Source organism: Glycine max, chromosome 15, assembly GCF_000004515.6.
Source record: "Glycine max cultivar Williams 82 chromosome 15, Glycine_max_v4.0, whole genome shotgun sequence".
Taxonomy (NCBI): Eukaryota; Viridiplantae; Streptophyta; class Magnoliopsida; order Fabales; family Fabaceae; genus Glycine; species Glycine max.
This window is the reverse complement of record NC_038251.2, coordinates 50335480-50356077: the sequence shown is the minus strand read 5'-3', so window position 1 is coordinate 50356077 and position 20598 is coordinate 50335480.

Here is a 20598-nt window from a genome sequence, read left to right as displayed (position 1 = left end):
ATTTTTTTTGGTAAAATTAGGTTCCCAAGTTTCAAAAATTGACAATTTTGGTACTTTCATCCACTAGCTTTCGTTGACCGTTAGAATGTGAACATTGACCAATTAATCTATTAGGTGGCACAATTATTAGAAGATAATTAGTGAATAATTAGGATTAGTAGGTTGATTAAGTTAATATTAAATTTTTTAAAAACAAAATTTGTGACAAAGGTTCTACTAAAGTTGGGCATCTTAATCTTAAACCTCTCCTTGTTTTTCATCACACACAACATCTGCAGTCAAACAACTCAATCTAAAACCCAAATTTGCAACAAGGATTGACAACTTAAACCAAACCCACACCCAACCCCAAGCCAGATCCACTCTTGACGTCACACTCTCCTCGTCAATGCTTAATTGAAAATTGAAAACCAAACACCCAATAATCAAGTATCTCTTCATCATTATCACAAAACATTAAGCACAAATAAAACACAACACCAAACGAAACATCTTTAGATCCAAACTTAGATCTCACTTTAGATCCAAACTCAACCTCTGTCAAACTCAGATCTTGCTTCTTTAGATCCAACCTTTGTTCAAACTCAAATCTCTCTCCTTGTCTCGCTTCTCGGTTCATAGGTCACAAATCTCGATAAGGGCGTCAACGTCGATTGGGTTATAGAGGTGGAGGCCCGTCATGGTGTTGTCAAAGCAGACCACACTGAACCACACACAAGGCACATGGACATGATAGGCCCATATCTTTGGGCCAAGACTTTGAGGGTGTGATGTGGGACCTTCCCTAACACGTGCAAGCTACCAATTACTGGGAAGTTGGTGGACTTGAGGATCATTTTTGCTCTATTTTTTATGCAAGAAGATGGTAAAGAGAATGGATATTTATGAAGGTGGAAAGGAGAAGGATAACTGAAAGACACATGGTTAGCTTAATCATATGAATGATGTAGCTTTAGCTTCTGCTCGAGCACGATTCATCATTGACTTAAATGTCGCTCTCACTCTACCGGGGTTGCTAATATCAAAGAACAATTTTCAGTGTAAAGGCAAATATCACAAGAAAGGGGATTGAATTGTGATTTTTTTTTACTACGTGTAAAACCTTTTTTCTAAAACAACGAAATTATCATCTAACAAGACTTAGGAAAAACAGACAATAGATTTTCGCTGGAAAGATCAGACAATAGTTTTAGATCTTTATACAATAAAAAAAGTTTTTCAAAAGCAAAAATCAAATTCAAACCATAGGTTAGTTCAAATAACGAAAGAGAAAATAAACAGAATAAGACGTGAAGGATTTATTCTAGTTCGTCTCAACCACTAAAACTACGTCTAGTTCTTGACAAATCACAAAGTTCCACTAACTTCAACAAGTTAAAAGTATTTATCATTGTCACTTCTGGCTCCTTAACTCAAGCTTTACACCAAGCTTGTTACAGCCAATATACTTTGTCCTACTAAGTTACTACTAACTCTAACACAAATAAGAAGATTTGTTAGTTGATTGCACAATGACTAACACCATCGTCTTATAGATGAATAAATAAATTTAGCACTTAGTCTTTTCTCTTAATATGAATGAAGTGTTTTGAGAAATTTTCTAAATTTTATAAGGATTTAAACAAATAAATTTTTGTGCAAAAAATGAAATAATGAGGCTTCAAAATCATACTTCATGTCTTCAAAGCTTTTAATATTTATAGGCCTCCTTCAATCAAGTATTCATTGTCTTTAAATAGATACATTTCCTTTCTTAAGCTTATGTCTAAAGAAAAAGGCCATTGGGACATTAAATGTGTGCATTTAATGCACATACTTCTTCATGCTGAGAAACCACTCTCCGTCGCTGGCGTGTTGAATACTTCAATAGGAAACCATTTCCTTTTGTGTCAGAGTAGGTCTATGTAGCAAAGCTCTTCTTTTATGGCGATTGAGGAATTTCAGAGCTTAGCTGCATTTATTCTTTATAGGATTTGATAGATCCTAAGAGAATATCTTTGTAAAATAAATCTCAGACATAGCGTATTAAATGAAGTCTTAAATGTCAACTCTAATGTCATATCATATCATGATTTCATCTTGCTACCGTTTAAAATATCAAACGCGACCTTCACAACACATGTTCTGATAACGCATAAGACACATATTTTAACCTTTGTATTTGTTTATATCTAATCAAAATAATTAAGGGTTTTGATTTGTCTCAAGACATAAATGTCTTTTGACCTAACATTTAGTTTCAGGCATGATCGGTAAGAGAGGTGTTGGGTTCATCATAAGGAGAAACGGGTAAGAAAGGCACTGAGTAGGGTTCATGAGTGAAAAACATTGAGATAGGTTAGGGTTCACTAATCTATTTTAGAAGTATTTTAATAATTAGTGGGTTTTAATGAATTTATTGAATTTTAACTCAGTTAACCTACTAATCCTAATTATTCACTAATTACCTTTTAATGATTGTGTCACCTAACAATTAATTGGCCAACGTTCATATTCTGACGATCAATGAGAGCAGGTGGATGAAAGTACTTAAATCGTCAATTTTCAAAATTAGGGGGACCTAATTTTACCATTAAAACCATAGGGATGAAAATCACAAATTTATGAAACTAGGGGGGATCAAAATTACAATTTAGTTTAAATATTAATGTGAAGGTGTACACTTTTCAAGAGTATAAATATAGTTTCTTCCACAATTTTTTTATGACTACATGTTTATTGTTTAGGGCAATTTAATTTTGAAAAGAACAACTTATTTTTGAGAGATTTTTTTTTCAATCAAATGTAATATAATGAATTAGGGTATGATGGCTTCACTATTTGAAAACTTTCAATGTACTTTTGGAGTAAAAAATTATCTGTTAAATTAGTTTTTTTTCTAATTTATTTTTTAGCTTAATTTGGTCCTCTAATTTTTAAGACCAATTTAGTTTAGTCATACCATCTAAATTGGATTAATAATATTAAGAAATCATATTTTGTGATAATTTAAAATTCTCATTAAGTGATTTTAAATCGTCACAAAATACACATGTGGTAACATTGTTAGTTTAATTTAGACAACATGACAAAATTGAATTAATTTTAAAAATTAAAGGACCAAATTGAATGTAAAAAATAAATTAGAGGACAAAAAATTAAGTTAACCACAAATATACATGTGATGGGATGCTTATCCCAACTTACATTCGCACGTTCCCAACAGGAACCCAAATAAGCACTTAGTAGTTAAATTTTTTAGAGCATTTGAGTATTTTGGAGAATGGGTTTTCTAAATATTGTTAAAATTATTATTTTATTTCTTTATGAATAAAAACTTTTGACTAAGGTTATGTTTGAAAAAATTAGTTGGAAAGTTAGCTAGAAACTGAAAAAATTAGCTGGTAGGTGACAGCTAAAAAGATAACTTATTAAATTGTAAGTGTTTGATAAAACTAGTTGTTGAAGTAGTTGACAAGTGTAAAATGAAAAAAAAATAATTTATTTAAAAAGGGTAACTAGGAAATTAAATAAATGTATTAAGGATAAAAATGGAAGAAAATATGAAAAATAGAAGCTAAAAGCTAACGTTTTAAGAAATGTTACTTCAAATAATGTTTCAAAAAATATTAGAAGTTACTAAAAAGACTTATTTACCAAATAATTAAACAAATTTTTCAACTAATAAAAAAACTACAAACTAACTAAAATGTCTTCATGAATATGACCTAATTCTATTGCAAACTAAAAGTATTATGGTAGTTAAGAAAGAAAAAAAAAGAATATTGTGATAGTTTGAATGTAGAGGTTAAGTTAAATGACATTAAATGAGATTTAGTTAGTATTAGATTTTGATATATTGTTAATAAAAAAATTCTTCCGGTTTGACTTGACCAATATTCATATTTTCTTTTTAACTTTTTCATTTTTAGTTTCTTTATATTAATTTTAAATAATCTGTAGTAAATTTTTTGGAAACATTTATATTTATATATTTTTTATAAGAGAAGTTATAGGAATTCACTTTCTAACACATTTCTATAAGCACTCTCTTTAATTGATTAAAGATAAATGTTAAGAACATAGTCCTTTTTAACATACTCCTTCAATCACATATTTTATAATTAATTAAAATTTATTAAAAATTAAAAAATCAGAAAATAAAATCATTAAATATGATGTAGGCTTACAAAACTTAGTCATTTTTAATAAATCTTAACTAGTAAAAAACAATACATTTAAAAGAACGTGTAAGAAAGTGTGTTTGTAGTATTTTTTTTCATTATTATAAAATTTTATTGCAAATTCAAAACATTATGTTTGACCATCCACGTAATATCAAATTACATTTAATGAGTATTAGACTTTTTATATTCAATTAATTGAAAAAGTTCTTCCAATTAGACTTAACCTAAATTCATATTTTCATTTTCTATTTTTTTACTTCATTTTTTGTTTGTGAATGATGTCTTTAAATAATTTGTATCACATATTATGAGAGAAGTGTCCACAACTCACTTTTTTTTTTATCATATATTATTTTCATTATTATTCATAAGATCCAAGTTAGAAGTGATATTTTTTATAACACTTAATTCATAATATTCTTTGTATTAATTATTTTTAGACAAAAATATCCTTAATTAAGTATACTTGACAAACAATTAGAAAAAGTTGGAAAGTATTAACGATAAGAGTATTTTAGAAAAAAAATATAAAATTAGGACAAATCTATTATTATTATCAACTAAATAATCATTTTTTATTAATATGGATAAATAAGGTAATTGAATCTTATAAATAAAAAATGGAGGAAGTATTTTCTGATACACTTTTTATTAGTTAAAATTTATTATAAATTTTAAAATTTTGATTGGAGATCATTTAGTAAGATAGATACTCATAAAATTTGTAAGTTCTAATAAATTGTAGTTATGGTATGAATGTGTTCAAAAGAAAGTATTAGTAATTATATAACTAACATTTCTCCAATCATTACTATTTGGTATAAATGACATTTTGGTCCGTACAAAATAGGGTTTTTTATTTTAATTTTTTAAGATTTAAAATTTTTGAATTTAAAAAGTTATAAGATTGACTTAATGGTAAAAAGAGAAGAGAGAAAGAAAAAGATTGTGAGTTTGATTCTTCCAATAACAAAGAATTAGCAATTAACAGTTAATATTTATTGATAAAAAATATGAATTTAATCCTTATTGTCATGTAATAACGTTAACAAATGATATAATAAGAATATTAATAATTCATAGATTTATTATTATTAAAAAATTTGATAACACAATCATATATAACTAGCGAGAAGCCCGTGTCGATGCACAGGCTCATACTCTAATTTTGACTATCATTACTGAAGAAACAACAAAGATATAGATATATCCATTGAACATAATAAGTTCATAACCATTAACTGTACAACAGAAAGTCAAAGAAATTGTTTAATACCCTAAGGTATTGGATTAACAACATTAATCAAAATATAAATAAAATTAAAACAAAAAAAGTCATCGACTTTAGACATGGTCTTTCAAACCGGGAGGTCTTCTTCCCATATAACTTGTTTCCTAAATATGGTCTCCCATACATGTTCGTCAAACCTGAAGAAGAACATAACTTCATCTCCTGCCATTAAATTATTTTGAGAGAGGTGTTGGAACCATGGTTCTGCAATAGATGGCAGACCGTTGTGCACGGTGATCTGCCATTGTTTACGTCTTCCATATGCACGTTGAATAGGAACATATTTTTTTGATCCAAACAAAAAATTTAAAGCTGTTGCGGGAAGAACCTGCATTGAAACCAAAATAGTGATTATACGACCATTTAAAGTGATCAATGGTCAATGTTATTTGAAAATGTTATTTGAACTAAGAGAAGATGGGAACAAAAAAATAAAAACATCATTGAGTGGTAACAAACTCCTACCAAAGGGTTGTTATGTTCCATCATCTCTTGCGTGACATCAGCGATAAAGATGTGCCTTCTGGTTGTAACAACCGACCTTCGACGTCTATGGATAGGTCCCATGACGCCAACGTCGAAAGAAGTATCTTTTGAGGCTGCAAAAAATTGGATAATGACATTGTCATTAATGTCGTGGGCTCTTCTAAACTCTTTCAGCCCATCAGCAAAAAGTATAGTGTGCCATATTTGCACACTCTAACAAAATGCTTGGTTCTCCATTATAGTCAAATAAAATATAAGTTGGGTAATATGGCCTCCATTGTCTATGGTAAGTCAATGGAACTTCAATGATGTTCTGCAGGGAAACATGAAAACATTAGGCATTAGATATTCTTTTTATTTGGAATAAGAGAAATGGAAAAGTGGTTGAGATTGTGAATGTTGACCTTGTCAACACGAAATGCTGCTGTAAATCGTGTTCTTGCCATCCAATTTGATGGACCCTATAGCACAACATTGAATGTAATTAGTTACAGAACAAAATAAGAAAGATACACCCAAAAAATAGCCAATCGTCAAACATTGGTCGTAGTCATATTTGTTGTGCAAAGATGATGGCTATGAGGTAGCTTTATAAAAAAGATATAAAATAGGTTGTTAGGGAGGAAAAGAAAAATGGAAGTATAGGTGACAAATCAGTTTGGGGAGAATACTGTAAATGTTATACATACAAACATGAATATTGAAGTACGAAAGAAAATAATCAAATAAGGAATGGACAAAAACATAAACAAAATGCAAGCACATAAGAAACAAATGCCAGGATAATAAAAAATGATGGATTTTGTAATGGGCTAACTGAGAAAACCAAATAATGGTATTGATTGATGCAGATGCAGGATTAAAAGGCAACACAAACAAAAATAATGGGTTATTACAAATAACCAATATCAAACAATAGAAGAGGCAATGTATACAAAGGCACAAAAATCGATGGTCAAAATGCAAACAACCTATAATGAAGTTATACATAAATATACATAAAGATAGATAAAAAAACATAACAAGAACCATGGAAGGTAATGATGAAAATCGTGAAAACCGTCCATATTAGGCATACAAACATGAAGTCAATAACCAATTTATAAGGAACAAACACATATAAGAAGCAACACACAAATGACATACAATATACAAAAATAGGCATGATAACATGATGAATATCCTAGTCAACAAAATTACAAATATCACCGTGAATATGTAGTCTATAATGAGCATAAACATATAATATAGATATAATAACCATCAAATGAAGAACAAAGTGTAAAATAGAGTATCATCATTGTAAGGATGTCTGATGAAACAAATGTGGAAAGTTATTGAATAAAAATAAGAACGAAAAGAGGAAGGAGTAGAATGTTAAAGAACTTACCGCATTAGAGAAGGTTGATGTTGTGTACTCGTACTGTTAAGGGTTGAGTGATGTTGTTGGAGAAATGAGAAAAGAAACGTGGACAACTGTTGGTTATGATTTGATATACCTGAGGTTTTGTAGTTTGTATTGAATGGGCTTTAGTAAATACATAATGTACTTGTCGAATCAGTTATTACACATTGGAAATCGCTTTTAATTACGTCTCTTCCTATACATTGGAAACCGCTTTTAATTGGGAGTCTTTTACAATTCTCGTACTCGTTTTTTGAATTTTGAATATATTAATTAATAATTAATGAATATATATATATATATATGTATATATATATATATATATATATATATATATATATATATATATATATATTAATTGGGAGGCTTTAACAATTCCCGTATTGGTTTTCTTTGATAATGGTGAAAATAATTATTACATTTCTGACTTGTGAAAAATGATTAGATGGCTAGAACTTTGTAGAGACGACTAGAACATACTATATTATTATAGCGATAATATAATATTATAAAGTATAGGAGTGGACCGTACATGTATAGACACTAATTCCAATAGGATCTATTGTAGGGATATTGAACATTTTACACGGTACCTTGATAATTAAGTCAACATTGATATGAAACTTTAAAATTGTACGTCACTGTACTACTTGGCAACCTGCAAGCACATCAAAGTATCACCTTTCATATTCAAAATATATATTAAAACAATACTTAATGATTGTTTTCAAAAATAAAACACATAAATGTTGTGAACAAATTGAATGATAATACAAAAATTGAATGATAATACAATAAAATTAAAATGAATTTAATGGTAATTACAAATAAAAAATATGATACCAAAGTCCTCAGGTATAGGAGCAAAATTCAAAATCAAAATGCAAGAAATGTGGGTATAGAAAATGACAAAGTAATAATAAAAATAACAAAGCTGTCCCTCTTAGCAACTCATTCAGAAGTGAAACATAACAATCCCCAAATGAGGATTTCTTTGCAAGATATAAGTATAAATTAATGCACATGTGGCATTAAGATGCATAACAGACATGAACACTAACATAGACAGAAAAATTTAAGCAAATATAAATGAGACTTCAAACAATAATGTAACCAAATCGATCTACAAAACAGGATTGACAATAAAAATGTAAGCGTATCTGTTGCGGCAAATCAGAAGACCAAAAAAAGGAAGCACATGATGTACATGGTATACGAAAGGATAAACTAAGGATAAAATATACAAAGGTGTAAGGTTGTCTGATGTATCTACCCAAACAGATCTGCACAATCGCCAACATGGAAATCAAAATAAAGTTATGAAGTTGTTGGCTCGCAAGTCATTCAGAATGCAAACATTGCAAACATGGAGATCGATGGTTTTTAAAAATCTAAGCTTGTGTCTTGCGATGCATCAGAAAACCAAGATGGAATACACTTGAAACCCTTTGACTTGTGATACATCAAAACATGAAAAAAAAAGGAAACCATTTGCTAAAACATGAAGAAAACAATAATGTGGCCACAAAATAACGATAAAATGAACAAAACATGTTGCGAAACATGCAGAACGGACATCAACAAAGCATTGTGAAGGCCTTCTTTGTAGGACATCTTTGCAGAACAAACATGAACATTTAAGCAAAGGAACATTGACACATATCTGAACAAAGGAAACATTGACATAAAAAAAAAGTTTCCTTACAATGTTGGAATAGAAAATTGATTTTCAATACTCATTCCCAACTCATAGATAGAAAACGAAGCTGAAAATGAAAATAAAAAAAATCCTTGAGACAAAAACAATGAAGTGAAGCAAATTAAGGAGAAGAAGTGAAGCAAATTACAGGTAGAGAAGGAAGTTTACAACCTGAAAAATCAAATGCATACATCATAAACATAATTATAAGATAAAATTTTAAAATATAACTCAACCACGTATATATATTTATAAATTTCAACTTGCTCACTTGGTTGTATTTGAAATAGCAGAAGCTGGAGGAGCGTCCAATTTTTATTTTCTTTTGTAGCCTAGAAGGTTCCGTGAGTCCCGAAGCTGGGCTGCCGTCCCTTTCCCTTCATCTCCAGGTGTCAATTGGCAAAATGGTACATAACAACAAACCACCCACGGAAAATCGATAAGTTTCGTATACAAAACGATAAACTCATTATAGAACAAAAAAAGGTCCAACATGTTGTACTAATCATAAAAAATGAACAAAGCTCTAAGGTTTGTTGTTGCGATGAATCAGAAAACCACAAAAAGCTAGTAAATGATGAACATGCAACATCAAAACCCAACAAACCCCGAGCAAAATGGTACATAACAACAAACCACCCAGGAAAAATTGAAAAGCTTCGTATAGAAAATGATAAAGTCATGAGAAAATAAAAAAGGTCAAACCTTTTGCCTTGTTTTAAGACGGAAAAAGTAAAATACCATCCAAATGCTTCCCAGCTAGGTATAGGAAACAATAAACAAATGATAAAAAATGAACAACCCTTTAAGTTTTGTTGTTCAGATAATTGAGAAAACCACAAAAAGCTAGTAAATGATGCACATGCAAAATGAAAACCCAACAAACCCTGAACAAAATGGTACATAACCACAAACCACAGAAGAAAAATCGAAAAACTTCGTATACAAAACAACAAACTAATTATAAAATTAAAAAAGGTAAATTTTTTTTGCATGAAATACCATCATACCTGCAAACCAAGTCGAAAATGAACAACAAACAACGTTTATGAACAAAAAGGTCGAACCACGTTGGCATTGTCAGGGCCTTGTTTGTATCATGATAGATGATGATATATAAATATATATACATATATAACCAAATCAAAACACATGAAACCAATGGCCATCATGGAAATAAAAAAGAAGTTATGTAGGTGTTTTTTCTCGCAACTCATTCAGAACAAAAACATCGCAAACCACGCAAGATCAAAACACAACAAAGGCCCACAAAAATGGATCATCACAACAATCCAATGATGAAAGGTAGAAAAGTTGGGTAGACGAAAACATATTGTTTACTGTCGTTCTTTGTAGTTATCTTTCTCGGCTTCTTTGTCATTCTCGCTCAACATGCAAGCAAATACAAAACATGAAGAGTGTGTATCAAAGATAGGATTCTAAAAAAAAAAAAACAAATCGGGGTGCAAATAAAAAAATATAAGAATTTTTAAAAACAATAATGTAAGGAAATCAATAATAAAGCAGGATTCACAATCAGGTTGACTAATGTATCGACTCAAGCAGATAGAAAACAATGACCAACATGAAAATGAAAAAAAATGAATTCATTGACACAGATCTGAACAAAGGAAAGATTGACATAAAAAAAAAAGTTGTCTTACAATGTTGGAATTAGAAAATCAATTTTCAATACTCATTCCCAACTCATAGATACAAAACCAAGCTAAAAACGAAAATGAAAAAATCCTTGATATAGACCTCTATGTTTTAATTTGTACCTTTTTCTGATATAGACCTCTATGATACAAATAACATTTTTAGGTTTAGGTATTCATAACCCGTAAAAAATGAGGTTTATATAACACAACAAATAATATGTGTATTTCTATTTATAAATTTCAACTTGCTCACCTTCAATTTGAAATGCCAGAAGCCAGAAGAGGAAACAAAGCAATTGAAGATGAAGTCTAGCAAATTAAGGGGAAGAAGTGAAGCAAATTACAGGTAGAGAAGGAAGTTTACAACCTGAAAAATGAAAAAATTTACTACATGATGCACATGCAAGATCAAAAGGCTTCCCAGCTGGGTATAGGAAACGATAAACAAATGATCAAAAATGAACAAAGGTCTAAGCTTTGCAGGTGCATATTGCAAGACATTTTTAAAAATAAAACATACCGATTGAATGACTTGCAATAACATTTTAAAAACAATATTGTAAGCAAATATAAAATAGAATATCATTTTAATTTTGATATTCTAAAGAGAAGGTTGGATCAAGTCAAAAAGCAAACAACTATGCTTTAAGTTGCACCATTTTCTGATATAGACAACTATGTTTTAGTTATAGGATAAAAATTTATTCAGAAAAAAATCAAATGAAAACAATTCCCTAAATTAGGGTCTGAATTCAGACACATTCTCAATATTGAGTCAACATCTCAAAGGGTAAGTTCACAACAAACTCATGATAAAATACAAAAAGGTCGAACCTTTTGGCTTGAAATACCATCATATGCTAAACCAAGCCGAAAACGAACAACAAACAATGCTTTTGACAAAAAAAAAATGCAAAGGATTGCTAACAGAAATGACGAACGAAGTGAAAATCGAAACGAGAGAAAATGAAAAATGGAAAGTCACAATGGAAAATGAAAACCATGGAGAGGAAATCCAAAGGGGAGAGAATTCAGAGGCCACAATGGAAATGGAAATCGGAAAAATGCAAAGGCATGAACAGTGCAGACCCAACCGAAACTCGAAAAGATAAAACAATAAGTTCAGCGTTGCTGGAAACGAAAAAATGCATTGGTAAGTGAACCATGCTCACAAAACGACGAAAAAAATAAATGCATAGTGAAGAGATATTTTTGGGCGAGAATTAGGAATACTAGCATTGCGACACGTCAGCCCTGACAATGCCACGTTGGCATTGTTAGGGCGTTGTTTGTATCATGATAGATGATTTTTTCAATTTTTCTCATCCACTAAATTAGACACTAATCCCACCTTTGATACTTACGAGTTGAGTATATACATACATTTTATCTTTAATTTTTGTAAAGAAAATGACACTTAAAGGTTATAACATTGGCTAACATGCTTGAATGACAAACCCTCAAGCCCACATCATGTACGAAGAGCAAAAAGTCGAATCTCCTGGTCAAATTTCATTTAGCTCATTTTTATTCAGAACATTTTTCTCCTTCGATTCAAGCATTTATTTATTTGATCATGGAGATGCGTTTAATATCTGCAAAGAAATGAAAAAAAGGAAATAAAAAACGTACCTGAGATTCAAGAACAGTCTTCCTCGATTGTTTAAATAAAATATTTCACAAAAAAAAAGACTTTTCAAATCAAATAAGGCATACTTAGGCTATATAACTTTCGTGTTGAGTTCCTAAGAGTCTCAAAATCACAAGCTTTAAAGTTTAAGTTTAAGGACAGAGAATGAGATCCCCGTATAGTTACCGAGGTTAGTCTTTTTTTTTTTTAATGCACAATAATCATATTTGAATATGATGTTATGCATTCTGCTCTAACTCCTCATCATTAAGTCAAATTTAGTGGATTTTGAGGTTAATCTTATTCAGTTAGGTTTTGAGATGACATAAATATGTGAGTTAGAAACCCAAATTCATATTTAATTAAGTGATATATATATATATATATATATATATATATATATAATTCATATTTAATTAAGTGATATATATATATATATATATATAATTTATTTAAAATTTATTTAATGAACACATAAAGTTAATCTTAACTTTTCATAATTTTATTCTATGGTTAAGATTTATCACCCCCATTCTTTCATGATTAAAGATCTTTCATTTAATATTCTTTTTATATATAGATATACATATATGAGAAATGAAAGATCTTTTAATGAGGTATATTGATTATATATTGTAATCTTGCAGTCAATATTTATTTTTTTTAAAAATATATTAATTATATATGTTTAATTAACTTTATTTAATGAGGTATCAAATAATTTTTTAATTTTATAAAAAGTTGTAAACTTTAACTATTTAATAAGAATTTTCAATTCATGGATTGAATAAAATTATATATATATATATATATATATATATATATATATATATATATATATATATATATATATATATATATATATAGTTATAGAAAAAAGTATATTTACCAAGAATTATTTTTTATGTAACTTAATCCTCTTCTATGTGTGTGTCTTGTACACCTAAAATGGCTATACTGAAATCAAATCTAAAAATTAAACAAGTTTCAAAAAAAATAAAATCATGAGATAAAAATGGAGTGATAGATATAAGAAGGTTAATAGTTTTATAGCAACAAGAAGCAAGCCACAATTTTTTTTTCCATTATTGTGTTGACTTGGTTGGAATAAAGATTATCATGAAGATACAATACAAAAATATCCATTAGCTAGGTGTTTTGCCATGAGTACAAACAATGAGACATGAAACTACCATGTACCCACTTCTAATTTCAACTATACCCACCGGAATGGTCATGATAATGTTCAAATACATTACTTTTGTTTCAATTTAGAGTTATATAGTTACATTTATTTTTATTCGTTATTTAAAATTTTGTTTGTGTTTATCTCAATAATTAAGACTATTCACAGTATAACATTTACTTCCGCAAGTAATTTTTCCTTCCACATTAACGGTAACAGAATCTAATACACTAAAATTAATATAAAAAGAATAATGTAATATATTATTAATGATTAAAGTGGGAATTAGGTCGGTTCGTATAAAATAAGTTTTATTATTCGTGGACACACTGCATTTGATTAAGTTGAACCTATCACGTGTTTTCCATAGCAAGATTTTTAAATAAGATTTCTGTAAAGTATGATTCAGAAATAATTTAGACAACTGAATTTCACCAACTATAGATGTTTTGTTTGAAACGTTCTTCATGGTACTATGCATTTGTCTTTATTTGTCAGTTACAAGCATTTTTAACCCATCGTTTTTTTTTTATCCTTGTGAAACTACACAATATAAAATTGGCCATATGATTCAACACTGATTATCGGAATGTACAAAATAACATAAGATAATGAATGTCAGAGTCATGTCTCTTTAATTGTAGCCATAGCAAAACACCCTGCTAAATAAGTTAATGGGAATTGTTGTATTGTATCTTCATGATAATCTTTAAACTGACCAAGTTAACACAATAATGAAAAAAAAAACTCCTGTTTTATGCTTCTTGCTGCTATAAGCCTTTAACCCTGATCTATATTGCGTCATTTAATTTGCCTATTTGCCTCATTAAATTTCTTTGAAACTTGTGTAATTTTTAGATTTGATTACAAATAAGCCACTTTGCATGTATTGTAGTTAGGGATGGCAAAACAATCCATTTATTTGTTATCATCTAATTTCTAAATAAAATCTAATCAATTCACACGTTGTTAAAATAAAAAAGACTTTCTATTGGATCGGATGAATCATATAGTTAAATGGATAAATAATAATCCACCTTCTTTTATTTTCAAACCCAATGTACCATATCTATTTGACACTTAATGAATTAAAATCATTTCAAAATAATTTTTTCATATTTAAAATTTATTAAAATATTTGCTCGCATTTTTCATTAAATAATTTTATCCTCACTATTGTAACATCTAAAGTTAAATCAGATTTCTCTTTAATATAACCGTGTGTTAGGAGGCTATTTCAAAAAACTGAAAGTAGTTGGTATCACGGGTTTTGGCTAAAATAAGTTTTTTATTCTTTTCTTCTTGTATCTACCTAGCAACACATATGAAATTAACTTTTGCTTATAAAAAATATATATAATGTTGTAATATAATCGTTGTTTTGTGATGAGTTTTTATATTGAAATTTGATAGTTGCACTGCATCGATTCACAAGAAACATAGGAAATTTGGTTATTAATATAAAATATAATAATTTTTTAATATAAAAACATTTTAGTAATATAGCATATACTCCTAAGAAAAAATAATGTGAATCAAACATGTATAAATAATTTTTTTCCATAAATATAATTTTTTTAACAAATAAAATTTTATAAAACAAACGTCTTAATATAAATAAGATCAGAGTAACACTCAATAAAAAAACTAACAAATTAATCAATTTGACCAAGTAAAAATATCTTAAGAGACAGTGACACATTTTATACTTAAAAAATATACTGAAATAAAAAATAAAATAAGGGATAAAAATATATTTTAGAAAGAAAAAAAAAATCTCTTGCTTATTAGTTGTTTTAGGATACTTTTGCTTATTAGTATCATAGAGAAAAGTGAGGGGAAAACAAAGTATATTACATTAGTTGATTGACAGCTGAAAGAAAAGTAGAATTAAACATTCATACTATTTTTTGTAATGAGTGATGATATAATCTCAATCTTAACTAGGTTCAAGAGCTTACTCATACATATATTTGGCCCCATATAAGATATATTATGAGTGAAAACCATAATTATGTTTAACATTCATGGGAAGAGTTTCTCCCACAACCTTCCATTCTGGTCGAGTGTGTAGAAAAGCTTCATTCTCAAGAATCAAGATGAAACCTTTGCTGACCAGTCAAGTCTTTGTTCATTCAAGTAACTTTTGTACTTGATTAAATGATTATTTATAGATATGTTTTATCTAATAAATATAGACGGGACAAGTTTGACTTGAAAAAGTTTAAAGACAGGCGTGACTACTATTCAATAAAGAATGTGCACATGCAGAAATAGTCAGACAGGCAATAAAACGTAGATACACGTAAGCTTGGGCATGACAAGCACGCATGCATGCATACACAATCTACATCATCATTTATGCGAACATAATTAACATTTAACATTTTGGAAGTATAATAATGTAGGACAAATTAACAGTAACTAGTTTCTTTTTTACTTGTATGTGATACAGGATATATAGAAAGTTTGAAATTTTGAGTATTTTTATTTAAGTGAAAAAAATAAACACAAACATCGGTCAAAGATGTAATACTTAATAGACTACAATTAAGTTAAATGATAAATATCTCGGGATTTTATTTGAATATTAATTCAGATACTAAAGAATAAGTGAAAAATTCACATATCTCTATCATATGAATATTATTTTCTTTTTACCAACAATCCTAGTGAAATTAGACTCAAATTATTTGAAAGATTACAAATAGGTACATTATAGACAAGGTCAAAGCCAAAGGGATGGGGTTTATTGAAAGAAATGTTCATATAATAATAGTATCTTATTTAATCAATTGAGTTAATATTTGGGGTTAAGACAAAATTTATAAAGAGATTTAATATAATATTAATTATTATCTTCTAGTTTTTTGAATTTTACTTTGCATGTCACTTTGCTTAATATTTACTTGTTACTCTTGATTGGAATTAAGACTACCAATGCTTTCAACATCTTTTAGTTGTGATTGTTCTATCATTTTTTTCATCAATTGAGCTCATTCTTATATCTTTTCTTAAGGATAGTAACAAATTTATCAAGAGCATTACGTCTAGATTGAATTAAATTTTCAACTTCGCTCTTTTTAATTTTTTTTTTTCAAAACCAGATTTATATTTTTTTTTGTTTGACATTTTGTATTACCACAATTCTATAAAAGTATAATAATAAAATAAAATGAAAAGGTAAAAATATAAATTATAAATAGACTATGTTATAAAGTAAATTAGAGAAAATGAGGAAAGGATAGAACATGGGAACCGGAAACATGAGAGAATTGCATTATTGTTAATTGCAACAATTTGATATCACTTTTTTCACTTTTACTATTCGCTTCTAGTCTTAAAAATTACACTACAAGAAAAACGTCAATTTCTAATAAACAAAATCCGTTGTTAAGGTTACAAATCCATCAATAAATATACATTTTCAATAGACTAAAATCCATCAGCAGTGTCAGAAAAAACTTCTTTCGGAGTTATGTTAGACTTATCCGTCAAAATTACCAACAAAAAGTATTCGTCGATAATAATGTCTGTTGTTTCCGACAAATAATTCGTTGGTGATGGTGTCTTTTATTTTCGACAGGTTATTTGACATTAATGATGACTTTTGTTTTTGACAGATAGTCCATTGGTAAAGGATACTATAATTTTCAATGGATATTTCAACGGTAATGGTGTAATTATGTTTTCCAATGAAATATCCATTGATATTATTATCCATGGATTAGAAACAAACAACAAATGCCTTGATTATTTTATATATTACTGATGGATTATTTATCGGTAATTTGGTTATTAATATTTTTTTATATATTTAAAATATTATCTGGTTATTATATAATATATGCTACTACAAATTAATACTCTACAGTGACAACATATACAATTCAATAATAAATTTAAAAGAGCATAATTTTTATATATAATAATTCAACTAAAAAATTACTGTCATACATCATTTTGAGAATTTCTGCCAGTCTGGATTGTATCATCTTGGAATTAAACATTCACATGATATAAACCTTCAAGGCACATGGAAGGAAGCAAAACCATTTGCTGTATGTCAATTTCAATTTCTTCTATTATTTCAAACTATTGTCATTATAATGCTCGTAAATCTTATTTTTACTCTGTCTAGGACTTTATTTTCTTTTTAGCAGTTTTTTTCTTGTTGCGTATATATGATTTCTTTTGCTACTTTGTATGTAACTTTAAAATTTAAAATATTGTTATAATCAATTGAATTTGAATTTGTTCTGTTTGTGTCCCTATGATTAAAATGAATGGGTTGCCTGGTTAGAATGCCTACTTTTTTATGAGAGGAAAAAAATGATTGATTGAGTGCATTGTTTTAGTTTAATGACTTACACATTCTTCATATTTTGACTTCAATGTTATTCAGATTGGTTAAGCTTCTAACATACGTAAGAATTCAATTTTCATGTGGTGAATGGGATATAGTGGTGGCAGACATATTGGTTGGATGCATCATTAGTTAGATTATAATAGGCAATTGCGCATGCAAGAAATGAAATCGTAAATACAGTCCACACATTAATTATAATGTTTCTAGTCACCTAAGGTAGTAGGATTTAGACGATTAGTTAATAAGGTTGGATTTATAAGAAAAAAAAATCTCATTGCAGCACATCGTTAAATTTTTAGCATGAAGAGGAAAAAAGAACTTTTTAAAGCCTAAAACCTTTGGTAGATCCTAATTTGTTGAAATTATAGGTATGTACATGAGAGGAGGAGGAAAAGAGATATAAAAAGGACTATGAATGGCGTTCAATTGTGTACATTGATGTGATATGTGATATGATGAGATACAAAATATTAAGTGCTATTTTTAATTGAATGAGGAAACAAATCATGAAACCTAATGAAATATGAAAACATTCCTAAGATCATACAAGATACCTCAAAGTATCCTAGAGACACACAATAGTGATATGAATGCTAATAAGATATTTTGCAGATATTCTAACCCTCTTTCCCAAGTTAAAGCTTACTGCCCTAACACATCAAACCCAATGGAGAGGACACATCAGATTTTACCACTGAATACAAAGTCCACTTTCCATGGGAACGAAACAGCCATGGAACGGTGGCAAACAGAGGTCACAGGCCAGGCTTGACTGAAGATTGTGAGGCTAGGAAAATGACAGCAAAGGTGGATGGAATAGGGTCAGTGTGCACATGAGAAATTATCATGTTGAAAGTATAGAAACTTAGAGGAGGGAAAAGTAGATAATAAAGGCTAATAGTTTTATCTTGAATACCGATGTGATACAAGATACAAAGCCTCAACTTCTATTCATACTAATTCTATACTCCTAATCTCAATAAAATAAGAAAACAAATCAAGAAATATAATGAAATATGGAAACCATTCATAAGATTATCTTCCAAGTTCCCAGATACTCTTTAATATTCTAAGATACAATATTTATATTTCTACCTATTGGTGTAGTGTTTTCTTAGTTCCATCATGTCATATAATTTTGGTCATAAAATAATGTTTTCTGCAAAATTAAAATAATTTGTATGAACTGCTTCTACAAAGATGTTTGCTAGAATTAATGAAAACAAAATTTCACGTGTTTTGCTGAAGTTACATATATTTATGCTGTAATCTAAGTTAAGTCAGAAGGCAAAATTATCAAGTACTTAATGTAACAAAATTATGTACAGGACCTTATAGGACCGTATTGGTCTCTCAGAGCTGCTTTAGGGCCCCTTTTGGAAACTCTTATTCTACTTGATAGATTATTGTTTCTTCAAGAACAAGGCAGTGCTCTAGAAGCCTGCATGTTACCGATATTTGATCCTAACATATCCCCAAGAAATGTGGTCATAATTGCAAAAAAGATTGACAAAGATGTAAGATCCTCCTGTTAGTGAAAGGTAAGTAGTGTGTGCGTGTGCCATTAATATTTATGTGTATCCCTACCATTTAATGCAGTTACCCAATTACAGCCCTTTGAATATGCTTTCATTTTATTACTCCATTACTTTCTTTCTGTAGCAAGATTACATCCTAGTCTTCTCTTTCCAAAAACAAAGGTGCGAAACCAGACCATGTAGAATCTGTCTTCGAGCATGAATGACTCAATATTGCCTGGTTGGAGTGGAGTTTCTTTATGAGATTCTTTTCTTGGTTGGGTGATTTTTCTGTCACATGCTGATATTATTAAATCTGTTAAACCATGTAAAGTACAGGTATTGCTTCTCCCCACTCCACTGCTAGACTCTTAATTTCTTGTGAGTTGAGTTGATTCTCAAGACCCTCAAGATGAAGAAAGTCAAATTCACATGGGACAAGGCAATGATGTTGCAATCATTCAATGTCCAATTTTGCTGAGTTTTGTTCATTCTCAAGATCCCCTCAGGACAAGGTCAAGTTCATGTGGGTCAAGGCCACAATGCTGCTGACTGCTTCCCTCTGTCCTTCGTCAGTGAAAAGTTGTTAGTCAGGTCCAACATCACGAGAAGTTACTTTGTTATCATTAATCATATGTAATGTCTTAGAGTAGCTAGCTAGCTGAGCAATTCACTTACATGATGCAAGCTTGTAAATTTTTTACACCCGTGCTGTTTGTATTAATTATTATTGTTAACCTTCCAGAATATATATTTGTATATCATCATTCATTTTGGTGTCTTTCCTCTGTGGGCATGGGGATTTTGTCCTAATTTCTTTTAGAATGCATTTAGATTCATAATTTTACTTGAGGAAAGTAATTTATTAGATAATTTAAATTTCTTTAATCTAAAATTGATTGTTTGAATGTTTTTTTATAAAGAATTTAAATTTTTATAATTTTAAACAATTAAAAATATAGAATTTTAATTTCCTTCTAAAAAGTGAGAAATTGAAATTTTCTTCTTGATAAAAGAGCCTTAAAAAATATTTGCGTATTTTCTTTATAACCTCCGTTCTCTCTTCCACGTGAAAGTTAATCTTGTTTTCGAATTCGTAACTCTTCTCTCGCGCCGATGATCCTCTTCTTCAAGAAATATCGTTTGAGCTCATGGAATACAGGCTTAAGGGGACGTGTAGAACTGCAT